Source organism: Notolepis coatsorum, assembly GCF_963971535.1.
Source record: "Notolepis coatsorum genome assembly, chromosome: 6".
Taxonomy (NCBI): Eukaryota; Metazoa; Chordata; class Actinopteri; order Aulopiformes; family Paralepididae; genus Notolepis; species Notolepis coatsorum.
Window position 1 is genome coordinate 11,661,046 of NC_140170.1, and position 18,698 is coordinate 11,679,743.

The 18,698-nt window shown below is 41.0% G+C and overlaps 1 protein-coding gene across 3 annotated transcripts in view; it reads right to left on the bottom strand.

The window, feature by feature from the left end:
* The window catches only part of LOC311230188 (uncharacterized protein), an 86,273-nt gene that overhangs the window by 57,252 nt on the left and 10,323 nt on the right, over window positions 1-18,698 (bottom strand). For 2 of the 3 annotated variants that reach the window (XM_084316392.1, XM_084316391.1), the window contains exon 2: window positions 5,196-5,311. The gene's annotated coding sequence lies outside the window, so the exon portion shown is untranslated. The remainder of the gene's footprint in view (window positions 1-5,195; window positions 5,312-18,698) is intronic. The other variant, XM_084316393.1, reaches the window with a different exon arrangement.

Here is an 18,698-nt window from a genome sequence, read left to right on the forward strand (position 1 = left end):
TGTTTTTAACTTCAATAAACTAACCAAACGCAGTATCCTGGAGCAGTGATTTTATGACAAGCGGCGCGTCTGGCAGGTATCATTATTTCCCCGATTTATTCTCTCAGTGACTACAGTTTGTTTGGACAGTCGCCATACATAGCTATTACTCAGCATTTCAGGAATTACCCCAGACCACGCTAAAACTATACTTATATTCACCACGGTATAACACGGGAACGTATGGATGAAAACAATTATTCTTTTTCACATATTGAACGATAGATAGTTGATGTCAAATGGGCCATAGTATTGTATCCAGCGTTTCCGTTAGCCGGTAATTACCGGTTTTTGACCGGCAAAATCTGTTGAAGTCCGACATATTTAATCTCTCCGGTCATAATGTCCGGTGAAAATAATTCCCTCTAAACACAATTAGATTATTTGAATTGTATTAAAATAGGCTAAAATTAAATAGCCTATGCGATGAACGAAACAAACAATCATTAAGCAGCCGGTCTAATAATGACATTGTCTTGTCAGCGCGAGCTGGCTGCTGATATATTTGCGAGAAGCATCCATCTGCCGGCCGGCAGGGTGCAGTACTCCAATTCAGCCATTGGCAATTCAGCTGTTGGGTGGGGGCGCTGCTGAGCGGTTTCCAGACCGGACCTAAAAACACTGCTGCTCCATGCTTCACGTAAATATATCAGCAGCCAGCTCGCGCTGACAACAGAATGTCATTATTAGACCGGCTGCTTGGTGAAGCAACGATGAAACAAATGATTTAATTTTAGCCTATTTTAATACAATTCAAATAATCAAATTGTGTTTAGAGGGAATTATTTTCACCGGACATTATGACCAGCACCAAGTCGTTGGGAGGTGGAGATATAAATCACGCAAACCCACGATAATGTTCAGTTCTTCGCTTGATATAATTAATATAAATGTCCAATATAACGGAATTCGTTAGCTCATAAAAATGTGATTATAACAGACTGCTGTTTATTAAGGTCGGGCAGACTGCCCACCGACACCTCAAGTCGGCAGCAGCACGAAGTCTCGAGGGACTTATTTTATTTGGAATATATTAATGACTGTATATACGCAAAAGTAGCCTAGTTTTAAGTTAAAATATTATAAATGCCTTGATGATGTCATTCTTTATATAGGCATATCAATTGTTTTTAAGCTCAATAAACTCTGACCGGAATTTATCCCATTTGTCCGGTAGATTGAAATCTACCGGACACTCAGACCTGCAAAAAAAAATTCTAACGGAAACCCTGATTGTATCCATAGCTATAATATAGAATATAGTTATAGCTCTACAAACAAGGTGACGCACTCCTATCTTTTAAAGCGTGGCCTAGCTACAACAGGACCTGTCTAATAGCTGGCTGTCAAAGAGTTAAGCAAGCTTAATTTTTATTACATTATATCAAAGTACAAGTTCTTGGGCGCCCAAGTGGCGAACCACGTAACGTACTGCGTCGCGGCCGACCCGGGTTCGATTCCCGGACCCGGCATTCTTTGCCAAATGTCTTCCCCTGCTATGTCTCCCATTCTTCCTCTCTCTCTCTCTCTCTACCGGACTGCCCGGTATCTTACCTACAAAATAAGCCATCACTTGTACAAATCGGGCGGATACTTTTCAATATATGTCTTATTAATAGGGATGCACCGATATGAAAATTTGCCACCGATACCGATACCGATTGTTCAACTAACACAATCGGCCGATACCGATATTTGTGGCAATTTTTTTTTTTTTTTTAATTTTAAATATTAATATTTTTTGTAATATCTTTTTTTTGTAATTTTTCTTTTTTTTATGAAACTACTGTATATTTGTCTTACAAATTGTGCTCACCGATATGAACATAGGCCTCTTTACTTACTTAAAAAAAGGAAACATCAAGAAATAGCATTATCTCTCTCCCAGTATGTTCTGCAGGGCTGCAGCTAGATACTAGTTCTCCCAGCATGGTCTACCTGCTGGGCTGCAGCGAGATACTATTGTCTCAACCAATGACATTTTGATTGACAGTCGATTCTGCCAATTACGTCACACACCGCTTGCACCCGCCTCTGCTGTTACCACCAATCGGCAAGCGTGTTGCATTTTTTACTCCTGCTTTTGTCCGCCATTGATTTTGACGAGAGGTTTTCTAGAACAACAACACGGCGCGCCGACGTTTAGCTTTTAGCTCCGCAGGATGACTTAAATGAGGCATAATGATTTTACTGCAACTAATGTTATAATAAAACAAAGCCTTTCTATACATGTGTCTGATTGAAAACGTTATTAACAGATTGCAGAATGGGTAAAACTCAGGGCTCTGTGAGCAACGGAAGGAACTGAGCTAGTATGAACGCTTGCTACGTTCGGGTAAATAATATGCTGATGTTATGAACGTGTAACACTAACTATATAATGTTAATGCCACAAAACGAATGCCTTGTTAATCATAAGTAGTAACTTTGATGCAGTAGCGTGTGTGTGGGCCGGGGGCGGCGTTGTGCAGGTAGGTCGCGAGTGAACTTTTTTTTGTCTTGACGCTACACAAATTGATGGATATTTATCGGCTACTGCCATGTTATAATAAAACAAAGCCTTTCTATACATGTGTCTGATTGAAAACGTTATTAACAGATTGCAGAATAGGTAAAACTCAGGGCTCTGTGAGCAACGGAAGGAACTGAGCTAGTATGAACGCTTGCTACGTTGGGGTAAATAATATGCTGATGTTATGAACGTGTAACACTAACTATATAATGTTAATGCCACAAAACGAATGCCTTGTTAAAAGTAGTAACTTTGATGCAGTAGCTTGTGTGTGTGTGGGCCGGGGGCGGCGTTGTGCAGGTAGGTCGCGAGTGAACTTTTTTTTGTCTTGACGCTACACAAATTGATGGATATTTATCGGCTACTGCCATCGGCACATTCGAGCTTATCGGCCGATAGGCCGATTGCAGTCAACAAGGCACTTATCGGCCGATACCGATACCCGACCGATACATCGGTGCACCCCTACTTATTAACAAAGTTGATAACACAATAGCCCGTTTTGAGCTACAGAGCCTCAAAGGGGCTGTTGGCTGTTCTCTTAAGATGCATGCAGAACTACAAATACCCACTGCCCTTTGCCACCTAACCCCTCACCCACCTAACACATTTTGCAGGTGAGAGGCATTCACTGGTAGGTGCTGTCAGGATTTAGCAGGTTTTTTGCTAATATAAGACTATCCATAAAAGTATCTACAGTATCTATAATCTACCATATCTATACATTCTACCATATCTACCTATCTCTAACTCTATATTGTAAATTACTTAAACAAGTGTATACAATCAACTGTTATTAAACCCACCTGGTCCCACCAGGTTTCTGATATCAAGGCCACCCAGTACTATATACCTGTATGTCATGTATGTCCCTATGCCATAAATGTCATGATGTCATGTATGTTGTGTATGTCATAAATGTCACTATGAATTGAAAATGAGGGACCCTGATGTAAACAAGACAAACGTCTTTCTCTGGTCTGCATCTCCATAACAATTGTGTATTGAGCTGTACTGTATTGTACCCATTCTGCAATCTGTTAAATAAAGTTCATTCATTCATTCATTCATTCCGATCATCACTTCCCCTGAATTGGCTGGTATCAATCCCTGTTTCCTGAGCCTTTCAGCCATTGTGTAATGTGAGGTGTGCCTGGTGCCAGTGTCTCGCAGCCATTGAGCCTGTAGCCCATGGTTGGGGGCTACCCAGAGGTGAAGGAGGCCATTTACATCCTACACTGTAAAGTGCTAGGAGTGGCTACAAAAGCAGTATATAAATACAATGATAATTCATTCATAGTTTCAGGTCATGACCGTGAATTACATGCAATAGTATTGATTCTGAATTCCAATTCAACTCCTAACATGAGGCGACAGTGACTCAGGAGGTAGAGCGGTCGTCTGGTAATCGGAATGTTCCCGGTTCGATTCCCACTCCTCCCGGGCAGCATGTCGAAGTGTCCTTGAGCAAGAAAACGTTACCCTTTTGCTCCCAATGAGTAGGTTGGCACCTTGCACCGTTGGTGTGTGAATAAGTGAATGTGAGGAACAAATTCGTAAATCGCTTTGAATAAAATCGCTATATAAATGCACCATTTACCATTTAACACACACATAAGAAAGAGACAAAGAGATAAAGTAACACTCTTATCCGACCCAGATTTGACCGTTGGGCTTTAAAGTTAAAACCGCTCTGATTTTCTAATTCTCTCAGACACAAAAGTCAAAACACCACTTCAGAACCCTGAATTGTATTGTTAAAAGTAAAAGTGTTTACACTCACTAGAACAGATATTATGGCTAGATGATACCTCAACCACAATCACATTTTCTTTATTGATTTGCTTGATTTATTTGGATGTATCTTAGCTAACCGACTAATCGTCCAAGAATCAGGAATAATCCAACACCAATCTCTCCGAGCAGGGTTTTACTCACACTAGTCTGAGCAGGGTTTTGGTCTGAGCCGGGTTTTGGTGTGAGATTTGTTAAAAAGGTACACAACAGGGTAGGGCTGACCCCCATTAGTCGATTAGTCAACTAATCGGTCGAAAGGAGCCGTAGTCAACTGGCCAACCTCTTAGTAGAATATATTAAAAAATATATATATATTTATAATTATTATTTTAGACAGTAGGCTACAGACAGACACCAAGTCAAGCCCAACTCAGACAGGAACAAGACTAGGCAAGCCTAGTTAAGCAAGACCCAGCAAATAATAAGACTAGGCAAGCCTAGTTAAGCAAGACCCAGCCAAGAACAAGACATGGCAAGCCTAGTTAAGTAAGACACTGCCAAGAACGAGACTAGGTAAGCCTAGTTAAGCAAGACCCAGCCAAGAACAAGACTAGGTAAGCCTAGTTAAGCAAGACCCAGCCAAGAACAAGACTAGGTAAGCTTAGTTAAGCAAGACCCAGCCAAGAACGTGCCTAGGCATGCCTAGTTAAGCAAGACACAGCCAAGAACAAGACTAGGTAAGCCTAGTTAAGCAAGACCCAGCCAAGAACGAGACTAGGCAAGCAATTATTACAATTTTTTTTAATAGAGTATATCTATATTTTTATCATGTAAAAGTTTATATATAAAATCTGCAAATGGATTATGCAAAACAACTCCCAATGTAATAGTTTCTTCCCCATCTTACCGCTGAGAATCTCTTGAGCGGGATTTCCAAGAGTCTTGTCTGTAGTTTAGCTCCACTCTTCTCTCCAAGCTCCTCATAACCTTGAATTACAAACCAGTCTGTGTCCTTTTCTGAAACTGAGAGAACCGTCATCTTTTTATTTGTTTATTAAAAAAGATCCCCATTAGCTGATGCCAATGGCACCAGCTAGTCTTCCTGGGGTCCGAAGTCCCACATATCAATATATACACATGTATACAAATATACATACACACGCCGCGCACACACATATATACATGTATACACTACATGTATACACATACGAGCACACATACATACAAATTATTCAGTATATTATATACTAGGGGTGGAACGATACGCATTCAAACAGTGTACCGTACGGTACGACCCCCACGGTTCGGGGCATCTGTGTATCGTACGGTTCAGGGGATGCGCAAATAAAAAAAATTTAAAACTTCATTTGGCACGGAGCCGGGAGAGGTGAGCGCTGGCTGCAGCAGCAGCACTGCAGCCAGGTGCTAGTCAGTTTGTGTAAAAATGGCAAGCACAATATAAATCAATCTTCATTACGACTTTAAAAACATAGCCATTAACATTACATAGGCCTACACACATCTTGCCATAGCGTTAACAGTTTGTACAACACAACGCATGTTGAACTACGGTAGCCCGCCAGCTAATACAGTCAATGCAATGTTATCGTAGCTACTAGCTAGCAGAGGAGAAAATGGGAGTCTGAGAGGCGGGGTGTTTAAAGACAAGGATAGGCGTTTATTCAACATCCAAGAAGGCTAACATACTACTGTGTTTTACTAACTCCAACCGGGACTATTGCCGCTATTCCACTGCATGCCATCACCTCCTAACGTTACCGGAGCTGATAACGTTGACTGAGCTGAAGGTCCGTGACACTAAAATGTCCGTGGGGACCCGCCAACGGCATAGATAGTTCCAACTCACTGAATTACGTAATCTACCACAGTTGCACTCAATATTTAAATAATGTTAGTCTAAATAAATGGACAGATAATGTATGTATTTTAAAAATAGAATGAACAGAGCAGTGTTGTTTTGAAACAGTACAGTGTGTGTGTGTTAGTTTGCTGTATGCTGCAATTTATATTGATGGTAGGGCTGGGCGATATGGAAAAAAATCTTATCGCGATAACGATATGATAATTTTATTTTATTTCTCGATATCGATAATTATCGAATTGTTATAAGTATAAAAGAAATTAATTTTTTTTTTTCTTTTTTTTTTAACAACAGATGTATGTTTATTTTGCAGCAATTCTTTGTCATTGCCGCCATCTTTAGTGTTACATCCCCTCACACTCCAGTTCTCAGGCTGCAGCTGGTTTAAAAGCTAAAGTAAACCGGCTTCTCTGCTGGCTGTGGCTCCAGAGGAGTTGAACAGTTCTGGCTCTGCTAGTTTATTTTCGATCTTTTGGCGCTTTTTTGGTGGACAAACCACCGCACATGTGCACCGTGACTCGTGACTGGAGTCTAGTTCTGCTAGCACACATAGCCTACTGTGTACAGACGGTTTCAAAATGTATTTTAAATTAGAAAGCAAACAAAATAAATGGACAAGAGAAAAAGAAATCTGAATTTGGTCAGTATTGTCATTTGGACAAGCAAAGCCATTACTTTAAGTTGCAGGCAAGAAAGACAAGTCTGTCCACTGTCTCTGGTTTTAAAACTGCCCTGTTGCAGGTATAAAAAAAAAAAAAAAAAAAATTTCATTTCGATATTCGATATCGATTATTAAAATATATCGCGATATTTATCGTTATATCGCCCAGCCCTAATTGATGGCCTTCTAATTTGTTTATTTATTTATTTTAAATAACAGTGACACTTTTCCCTTTGATAAGAAATCCAGCCATATTCCTTTCATTGTATTTCAAATACTGCACTTTAATTTCAAGCAGAAAACTAATCTTTCCATTAAGAACTGACAATCAGGGAATTTAAACATTGTTTAAATTAAGACCCATCTTTTCTCTCTCTCCTTCAACCTACCCTGATCTCACCTGGTCGGGGACTGACCTTTAGATTAATCTGTCTAGTTTAGTTAGGATGTCTATTTTCTCCCATGTCTGCTTTTCTGCAGACATGGGAGAACCTTTTAACCTCCGTCTCTGTCTCAACCGGTCCCATGGAACAGCTTCATAACGCCTGGTGTCTGGCCTATTCACTTAATATGCTTACTTCATATATCTATTCTATTCACATATATGCTTACCACTTGTATCTATTGCTATATCCGCCCATTACAATCACGCGAGCTGTCTAACGCCTGCCCTGTCTCCCTGTGAGTTGCTGTCCCGGAGTAATGACCGGAGTGTCGGACGTCCCGTGATGAAGACCGGGAGGATGCGACCCTCTCTGCGTGCCCTCCTGTCTCTGGCTGTCTCATAGTGATGACCGGAGTGCTGGACGTCCCGCAATGATGACGGGAAGGTTGCGACCCTCTCTGCGCCGCCCCGTGTCCCCCGTCTCCGGCTGTCTCAGAGTTATGACCGGAGTGTTGAACGTCCCGTGATTAAGACGGGGAGGACGCGACCCTCTTTGTGCCGCCCCTGTGACTCAAATAGATCCGCTATCAGCTCCATCTTTAATCTTTCAAAATGTTCAGTTGCTATCACTATCAGCTCTATCTTAAATTTTTCTAAATGTTCAGTTGCTATTGCATGCACTCATCTGTGTTTCACTACACACATGAGTGCATGCTTACCAACTGTCCATCTGCAACACTACTATCACCGACATCTAAGAAGGGAGATCCCCCCTTGAATTGGCCCTTCTAAGGTTTCTCTCCTCCATATTGCCTGTGGTGCATTTTTTCCTATTGCTAGGTTTTAGTGAGTTTTTCCTTACCTTCGCGTGGGGTATGTCTGGGAGTGTTCGCATTGCATTCATTTATTTTGCATTTATTTTAAATTTGTTGGACCTTATGGTGTTTGTTACGAAGGATCAGATTAAACCGAATATATATATTTACTACTCGATATATATTGCATAATATTTGTATATCGTCTGATATCCCTTGTGTATTCTTTGTACATATACACGGAATATCCCTTTTACCTAGTACAGACCATAATATTTCGTTCTCCTATTGGATAGCGATCCACTAGGCGCCACAGCCATACCCCCAATGTCTAGTTCAAAGTCACCGCCAAGGCTTGCCTGGACATGCCTGGTTCGGCGCAAGAATACGAGACAGGAATAAGGCTGGTACTAGATTATTCACCGTACGTATAAATACGTCGCAGGTGGATACAGCAGCACTTAGCCTAAAGTCAAGTTAACCTAGAAACGCGTTACCCTCAAACGTAAAAGCCTTCATCACGAGTCAACGACCAAGTGAAGAGAGCAACCGTGCGTCTAAATAGAGCACTTATAACCGCGTGCGAATAGGACACTAAAGGTGTCAGAGCTTAGTAGAATAACGTCAAGTTCAACCTAGTTAATGTGAAGTACCGCGCACCGGAGAATCTACACCGGTGAATGCAGAGCCCTTTCCAGCTGGATTATTGCTTTGGTCCTGTGGATGTTGGAGCGGAGGAGAATCGTCTACACCCCACTACTGTGTGGGATTTACCCGTGAGGAACATCACTCGAGCTAGTCTCTCGGAGAGGCTGGCCGGCTTTCACCTATGCTGCACGCATACTTGGATTACAGCTGCTGCTTTCGTCTGCCGATCAAGGGAGTAATGTACCGACTCCCGTAGCTGGAGCTTATTGATTCCCCGTTGATCCAGAGTTTGCATTCGAACATTTCCTCCCCCTGCTGGCCTACAACCGGAGGGACCCTACTAGTATCTCCCGCTGCCCTACTAGTGTACCATAGATATAATTCCTAAGATACAGGTGGTATTTATTATCTCCTGCGTACTATTCTAATGGACTTACGCTCTTGACTTACTCACGCACATTCTTTCGCCTTATAAGCGCGACCCTACGTAAAGTATTGTTATATACTATCATTGCTGCTAATAAATATTATTCTAACCAATATTTGTGTGGAACCGTATCATTGTGGAGGTGTTCATATCATATACCTGTGTACTGTATGGCCAGTAGTAATGTACATAAGACAGTAGTGGTTTAATGATACCATACTTATTAATACAGTCAGGGAATTGTACCCCTCAGTTACAGTGTTCTTGTTTTGTTTCTTGACTTATTGTGATGTTTCTTCTTGACTTGTTTAAAGAAGATGTGTCAAGGCCCATAATAATAATAATAATAGATCAAATTTATATAGCGCCTTTCATAGAACCCAAGGTCGCTTCACAATCAGGACAAAAAATAGGACAAGGAAAATAGGGGGGGGGGGAAGAGGGAAGGTAAGGGATAATGGACCTAATCTAATCTAAACTAATTGATGGGGAAAAGCCTTGGTGAAGAGGTGTGTTTTTAGAGCAGATTTGAAGGTGTCCAGGGTTGGGGCCAGGGTTCGAAATTAACGGGGGCTTGGGGCAAAATGCCCTCGAAAATTTACCAAATGCCCTCGAACATCAGTTAAGGGGGGCAAAAAAAGCCCCCCCGACAGTTTACTAATTATATATATAATTATTAGGGATGCTCGATATTGGCTTTTTTACCGATACCGATATTCCGATATTGTCCAACTCTTAATTTCGATACCGATATCAACCGATACCGATATATGCAGGGTTTCCCCCCAAAAAAACTGAATAATTTCAGGTAATTAATAATTTCACTGGATGCATTCAAAAGGCTTTCTAAATGTAAGCATTATCTGTGCAAAATATGATAATAAAAAAAGTAAAAATTAACATTACATATCTCTTGTTGTTGAATTAAACCAACATGCATACTTTTGACAATAAATAAAATAAGAATTGGTTCTTACTTGCTTGCCTGGGTAAATAAAGGTTAAATAAATGTTATAAAAATAAAAAAAAAAAAAAAAAAAATGTTTTCCCCGATACAGATATTTTCCGATATTACATTTTACTGCCGATATCGGCCGATAATATCGGACGTCGGCCGATAATTATATATATGCTCTACAGTGCGAGCATTTCCCTCGTATTGCCCCTAATAATATGTGTGTGTGCAAACCGGAAAAATCATTTACTTGCAGTGTGCGAGACAGACGAGTGATTGTGAAGATTACAAAACAGCTCCGCTGTTAATAGTTCAGATTGAAACTGGACTGAAATTCAGTTTTTGGGTGGAATGTTTGTTCCAAGGAGGAGGGAGGCGGGGCCCGCTGCGTGTTACAGGCACTTGAGAGGTGCTGCGATTCCTGCGAACACAGAGAGAGCGCTCTGCTCTCATCAAGCATTACACTGCTATCTTAACGTTAGCAAGCTAAGCATCTGCATAGCGCGACCTGTGTTCTGTGTAACGTTAAGTAACTTGTGTTCGGCGGGGAAAGACCATTCCATTTGTAACACAACTCCAAAAGAATAACATCCAAATCCGATCCCGATGCGCATTTCCTTCATTCCACAGCGCTGAGCGCGCAACGTATTTCATTGATCGATCTGGCCAGAGCCTATACTCACAAACGTTGCGTGTGTGGGGTTTTTCATCAATTTGAAACAAGCTTCTTGACTGTTGGAATTAGGGATGTTAAAAATAAAATATCTAATAATATTATTCAATATTAGACATTCGTTGATCCAGAGGCAACCGGTTATTATATCAAGACAACAACACAACTTGCCCTCACTCAGGGACAATAATATTTAATCTATTTAGATAAGAGTATGTATGTATTATTTACAGATAATTGAAGGTACCTCAAAACATGAAACCAAGCCATGATGTCACACATCGTGTGCGTGTGTGTGTTACTTGAACAATTGTCACTGTGCTCCTAAATTTCTGTGTGCTCCTAAATTTGTATTTAGATTTTATTTATTAACATTTTATTTAGGAGCACATGTGCTCCTTGGGAAAAAGGTTAGCGTAGAGCCCTATATATGGAGACATTAACATTACGTTATCAAACATAGGGACGAAGACTGTAAAAAAAGTGTCAACAATGTTTTATAATCTTTATGTTAATTTTCATTATAAAAATGTTGTGCCCCCGAAATACAAAAAAAAGCCCCCGAAAAGCAATTAAGGGGGGCAAAAAAAGCCCTTGAAAAAACATGTTAATTTCTAGCCCTGGTTGGGGCGTTGCGGATTTCGGGGGGGAGAGAGTTCCAGAGGGTAGGGCCCATGGGGACATTAACGTGTGTTGTCGGGCCTTACAAATAAATTTGATTTGATTTGAGTTGACATTGTTTTTTTGTGTTTATATTAAAGAAAGCAAAGTCTAGTGCTGGCTGAGCATATTGTTTGTTTGCACTAAGTTAATACTTTGACAAATGTAGCCTATATTTTTCAGTCAGTTCGGTCTTTGTGTGCCAAACATTATTTAAGGCTGTAAACACTGTAACACTGTAAACCTCTAAAAAAAAAAAAAAAAAAAAATGAGAAACATGTTTAGATTTTTTAGTGTTATATTTTTTTCATAAAAAACAACGTATATCGAACCAAACAGAAAACCGTGACCCCAAAACCGCGATACGAACCGAACCATCCATTTTGTGAACCATTCCACCCCTATTATATACACAATACAACAACCTAACTTATTACAATCATCCAAAAAAAGACATACAAAAAGAAATTAAATAACAATATTGCACATGAAAGATGAAGAGCTAATGCTTGCCTGTAAGGGGCAGCATTACCATCTTCAGCTTGTCACAGTTAAGAAAATAATAAGAACAAATAATTAAAAACAAAAATAAATAACCACTGGACTACTGCTCACTAGCTAAGTAATATAGGCCTGATATACTATATTCTATAATAATATTTGGTTGTCAGTTAAGGCCATGGGTAGGTAGGGAATTTATTTTATTTAATTTTTTATTTTATTCTTTCCCACAGCGACTATGGATAGGGAATTTCTTTATCTAATTAAAATGTTCACAACAACATGGATGCATGTACTCTGCCAGCATGTTTAATATCCATAATACTAAAGGGTTGACTAAGATTTCTATGAAACTTTATTTAAAAAAAAAAAAAAAATATTTGCATCATAAAATATATTGGGTCGCACCTAAATCGGCAGGGTCGGTCGGCAACCGGAAACAAACCATTATTTTTTTTAGGCCCTAGTAACAAGACACAATATTTCTGACACTGGGAATACATTCCCTGTGATCCATAGATGTCCCTAGATACCAAAAACATGCAAATGGATAATGGAACTGGATAAATCTTTAATTTACTTAGGTATGTGAGGCGGCTACGTGGCGTAGTGGGCAAGGCGCTCGCCACGAATGCGGAGACGCTGGGCTCGACTGTTCGAGCCCAGCGCTCCACATTGCTTTCAGTTTAGCTGGTCGTTCATACTAATACACATTGGCCGTATTAGGGGGTGGGAAACTGATGGGTGGGGATCGGGCGTTGTGGACAGCGACTCCTACAGGTCGGTTGGTGCGCCTGCGCAGTAGAATCAGGAAGTGTCGGGGGCAGCGTGAGCCTCCCACGCGTTACTCCTCGCCACTGAGAGATCGAGCTGCGCAGGTGAAAAGATGCGACTGCTGTTACCTCAAGTACCGGAGGGGACTTGTGCTATGTATGACTTAGTCCACATTGCAGCCGGCTTGGTTGAATTGGATGATACGAAATTGGGATGGGAGAAAAATATAGAAAATGGGAGAAAAAGTGAATCAAATTTTTTTTTTACTTAGGTATGTATGTTTAGGCGGATTTTCAGAAAATAGGGCTAGGGCTTAACAGGTTAATTGACGTATGTGTTCTAGGCAGCTATTCCAATAAGTAATGGCTCGATAAATGACAGATTTTCGTAAGGCATTCGATTTTGGGCGAGGTAACATGATTTTACCTTCTCCTGCCATTCTAGTTAAATGAATGTGTAAGTGACTGCATCTGATCATTTTACTATATAAAAACTCAGGTTTAGGGGTGTGGATGCTGTTATTGTAGAATGTGACTGTATTTAAGACAAGCCTTTTATCTACCAATAACCATAAGAGTTCCCTATGAATACGGTTTATGTTCGTTGTTATGGGGCAATGTAAGACTAGTCTGGCAAGCTCTGTTCTGGGTAATTTGTAGTTTCCTCTGTGCACTGTCAGATGCAGAGGACCAAACAGGTGAGCAGTAGTCCAGGTGGCTTAAAACGAATGACTTAACGACTTGTCCAAGAATGTGTGCTGAAACATAAGGAAGACATTTTCTTGCCATATAAATTCCATTACCCATTTTCTATTATGACTCCCAGTCATTTAACCTTATCAACCTGTTGTATGGGTTCACCAGACAAGTGCAGACTCAGTGTAGAATTGCCTAATAGTTTGTGACTGGTTCCTAGGATAATGGATTTGGTCTTTGAGATGTTTAATACCAGCTTATTTAGTTGTATCCAATTAATTACTAGGGGTGGGAATCACCAGTTTAATCACGATACGATACGATATCGATTCTTTGGACAACGATACGATATTATCCAATATCACACAGTCTGCCACGATACGATACGATTCAGGTGCCTGCGATCGATATGAGACGATATTATGTGCCCATTTAACTCTTTCAGTGCCACGCCTGGTTTTCCGTTTTACCGCTTGAATGCCACCATCGGCGCCAATGTTAACGTTAATATCGCCTAATCTATGTTTTAAATTATGGCTATGTGTCTAATCTGCCCATCGCATTATCAAAGACTATTTTCCAGTCAGTGCTGTGAAGACAGATTGTTTTTTTATCGCGTCGTTTCCATTTCAGAGCAGTTAGAAAAGCCCCCGTTTTGATATAAAAAACAGCTCATTCTGGAGCAGTCTATGAAAATCGTCTTTTAGTGGAATATTCCACAACGTTGATATTCGTCGGCCTTTTTATGAATCGTTTTCAAATAAACGCTAGATGATCAATATTATACGTGCACGCAAGCACATTACGGCCGCGCACTGATAATCGCTCCGTTGATTACCTCACGGAGTTTTACAGTGAAACCGAAAGAAGACATTTCACAAAACAGCTTATAACTTCATCAAACTTACTCCGATTATCCTACCACTGATAACATAGAGTCCTTACCTGACATCAGATGGTATCCAACTGGTATATTCCAATTCCTGATCACCATTCGAAAAAATCGATACGTGTATGGATCCAACGCGACACAGTAGATCTCTATGATCTGCGGGGATCTGAGGCTCCAGAATGAACTCTGGTAACCCCGGCTGGATCAGTGAACTGGAAAATGTGGAGTACCGGATTTTTTTCCCCATTCATTTTCATTGAGTCCATTCCAAAATCACTTATGTCATCTGGGAGACGACAGGGGGCGCTTTTTTCCACAGTGATCGTCGGCGCCCCTCGGCTATACTCGGGTAGGCTCGGGTGATGCAATAATTTTTCAGATCGCAAAAAAAAGAAAAAAAAAAAAATCAGAGAAATCTCGTGAGTGGCTAGCAACCACCTATAAAAAAACTTATAAAACTTATAAAAAATTTCTCGTGAGTGGCACTGAAAGAGTTAATACAATCAGTAACATTTAAATCAACAAAAAAAAAGGCAATGGAAATATCATGACATTTTTATTTTTGAGCTCTTCCAGACATTTAAATGAAAAACAATCTATTGTTTTTAATACAAATAGACCTCCTGTTCACTGTTTTTGGTTCATTTCTTTTTTTTCTCGATATTAATATCCTATTCACTGTCACAGAGCTGTATTTTGGCTGGAAAAGCATATTGGGAGTCCCAAGGTGCAGTACCGGCCAGATCCTGTTAGTGGGGCTATCCCCGAGAATGCACCCTCCCAGTCCACACTTCTCTCTGCCTATGGCTCTGGGTTAGCTTGTTAGCTCACGCTAAAGTAACGTTATATTCGATCTTTAACGCGACGTGGGCATAATGGAGTGATGAGGATTGCAAAGCAGGTTAGATGCATTGGACCCGTTGTGGAATAAAACAACAGGGACATGTTTTGGGTCACAGAATAGGCACACTAGTCTTGCTCTATTGACGCTCTAGACGCTACTGCTGTTGATGTTAAACAGAGTTTGAGTTTCACAACACTGGGCGCGGGGCGATGACGTCGCCGTCGCCGGATTTTCAAAATAAGAGTATCGCAATATGAATCGATCTTTTTACGTGGCATCGATCCTATTTGATTATTGATAATAGATCGATCTGGATCGATGTATCGTCCCACCCCTATTAATTACTGCATATAACTCTGAAGATAGAACTTTGTGTAGATCACCACTAGTGTTTGCAGCATAATACAGTGTGGAATCGTCCGCGTACATTTGTATACTTGCTTCACACAAAGCAGATGGTAAGTCATTTGTGAATATGGAATACAGCTGCCCTGTGGCAAGCCACAATCTAGCCCTTTGCAGTTAGACATTAGGGGTGTCGAAATGTCTCTATTCTAAGATGCATCGCGATGTGGACGTTGGCGATTCAGCATCGATGCAGTGACAGAACATAATCGATTATTAACTCATTCAGCGCCAGACCCGATGATAGTCGGGTTAACTCGTCATCGCTTGAGTGCCAATCGCGAGTTTAGTCGGGTTTTAATCGTTATTTCTTTTATTAGCGAAATCCATTCATTTTTCTCCATCCAGCCTGATGTTATCGTTGGGAATGGGTCTGAGCTTGCAAAAGGGCAAATACCGCCGCCTACGCCTTCCAGCTGGTATTGCACTCCATTGGGAATGGTGTAGTTTCTTTTCTGGGACGATCCGAGCCGTGCAGGCGGGGTTTAAATACTCAGGCGAGGTAGGCCTCAACAACGATGGCATGGAACAGTAACCCCGCCCGCCCGTCAGTGTGTAACAGTCGTTATATAGCCTACTGGCCTCGCGTCTCGCTCTTGGCCATACCGAGATATATCTTTATCTCCAGTACCTACTGTACTTCATTAACGAAAACAATGCACCCAAGCACTTGACCAGGCCCCGCCCCAGTGTCCCCCTATAAGACACCGGACATGGTCATACTCGCCCTTCCTCATTTTTGTTTCCATCATGGACGCTGCAGTGCACTCCACGAACTAGTTGTTATGAAAATGTAGAAGGAAATTGAACAATGTTGGGTTTTCGCCAGAGATTTGCCACCCCCTGGAATCTTCTCGGCACATTCCAACAGCGCGTCGGGCCTGTCCTGGGGTTTCCTCGTCTTCTGACAGCGGCTCGAGGGACGTCGCGCGACGGTTAGCTGTCGGGCTACGTCGCGCTCAGTAGGCCCGCAGCATCCTAGTACTACTAACGTTAGCTCTCAGAATGGTAGCCAGAAGCCTGCAGCATCCTAGTACAAGTAACGTTAGCTCTCAGAACAGTAGCCAGTTAGCCTGCAGCACCCTAGTACTAGTAATAGGGATGTCCCGATCACGTTTTTTTGCTACCGATCCACTCCCGATCATGTGATTTTGAGTATCTACCGATACCGATATTTCCCGATCCGATCAAAAAAAAATTTAGTGCTTTTTTTTACTTTTACTTTTTTTTTTCAACAAACATGACCATGTTTACGTCTTAAACTCATACTGAGGCCTTAGTTTTGGTTTTAAATTGCATATCATCATTCATTTATTTATTGTCACACAGAGCAGAAGAATTTTGCCAAAACCAATAGTATCCAGCTGCAGAACGGCAGACGAGCCACACTCTCAATTTTAATGTGTGCAGTTTGGCAACTTGAGAGAGAGGGAGGGAGAGAGAGGCATTGTATGAATAAAAGGGGAAAAAGCTAAAGTTACGTGACTGTTACTTTTGTAGCAGTAGTTCAATGTCACTGCCTTTTTTTGTTAGACCTAGTTATTGGCTACAACTTTGCCACAGTAGGGATTAATCACTTAATACTAGAGATGTTCCGATACCATTTTTCCCTTTCCGATCCGATTCCGATACCTAAGCTTTGGGTATCGGCTAGGGATGCACCGATATGAAAATTGGCCGCCGATACCGATACCGATTGTTCAACTAACACTATCGGCCGATACCGATACCGATATTTGTATATTTGTATATAAGTATTTGTAAAAAAAAAAAAAAAAAAAAAAAAAAAAATCTTTTTTTTTTCATGAAACTACTGTATATTTGTATGTGTATGTTTGTATTTGTAGGCCTCTTTACTTACTTAAAAAAAGGAAACATCAAGAAATATGTTTATGGTATCACTATCTCTCTCCCAGTATCGTCTTGCGGCCTGCAGAGGGATACTATTTTCTCAACCAGAGCTTTCAACCAATGCAATGGAACCATTCTTGCGGCCTGCAGCGGGATACTATTCTCTCAACCAGAGCTTTCAACCAATGCAATGGAACCATTTTGATTGACAGTCGATTCGGCCAATTACGCCACACCGCTAGCACCCACCTCCTGCTTACCACCAATCGGCAAGCGTTTATAAATTTTTCTACTTCCGGGCATGCCGCCATTGTTCTGTTTGCGAATGCGAGAGCAGAACACACTTAACGTAGCTACGTTAGCTGCCCGGCCCGCCGACCGGCGCTCCACGCATGACCAAATGAGACATAATGATTTTACTGCAACAAATGTTATAATAAAACAAAGCCTTTCTATACATTTGTCTGGTTGAAAACTTTATTAACAGATTGCAGAATGTGTAGTTGGGTACGGAATGAGCAACGGAATGGAACCGAGCTATGAACGGGCTAACTGAGTAATGCCTTGTTTACTGCTATCTTCGGGTAAATAATGCTTGTTATTGAACGTGTAACACTTCATTTTAACAGCAGATACTTTCTTAAATGCCATCTTCCCGAGAGAGGGTGTTGACGGGGAGTTGTGTTATTAATAGCATTGAACAGCTAACCGAAAGCTAGCGTTAACTATTGTTAAAGGTTTAGCCATAACGTTACCTTGGCTAACGTTGGGGCTATTCTTAATGCAGCAATAATGACTGCAGACCTGCAAGCAAAGTACAGCAAGTTGACAAAGGAGTATTCCAACGCAAATCACATTTTCACCAGTAACGTTAGTCTTGCAGACTTGCATCTAATAGCTAATAACGTAGCTACGTTAGCTGCCCGGCCCGCCGACCGGCGCTCCACGCATGACCAAATGAGACATAATGATTTTACTGCAACAAATGTTATAATAAAACAAAGCCTTTCTATACATTTGTCTGGTTGAAAACTTTATTAACAGATTGCAGAATGTGTAGTTGGGTACGGAATGAGCAACGGAATGGAACCGAGCTAATGGACGGACTCGGAGTAATGCCTTGCTGCTATGGGTAATAATAATATGCTGATGTTATTGTCCGTGTAACACTAACTATATAACGCTAATGCCACAAAACGAATGCCTTGTTAATCATAAGTAGTTACTTTGATGCAGTAGATTGTGTGTGTGTGTGGGGGACGGCAGGCGTTGTGCAGGTAGGTCGGTCGCGAGTGAACTTTTTTTTTTTTGCCTTTTGACGCTACACAAATTGATGGGTATT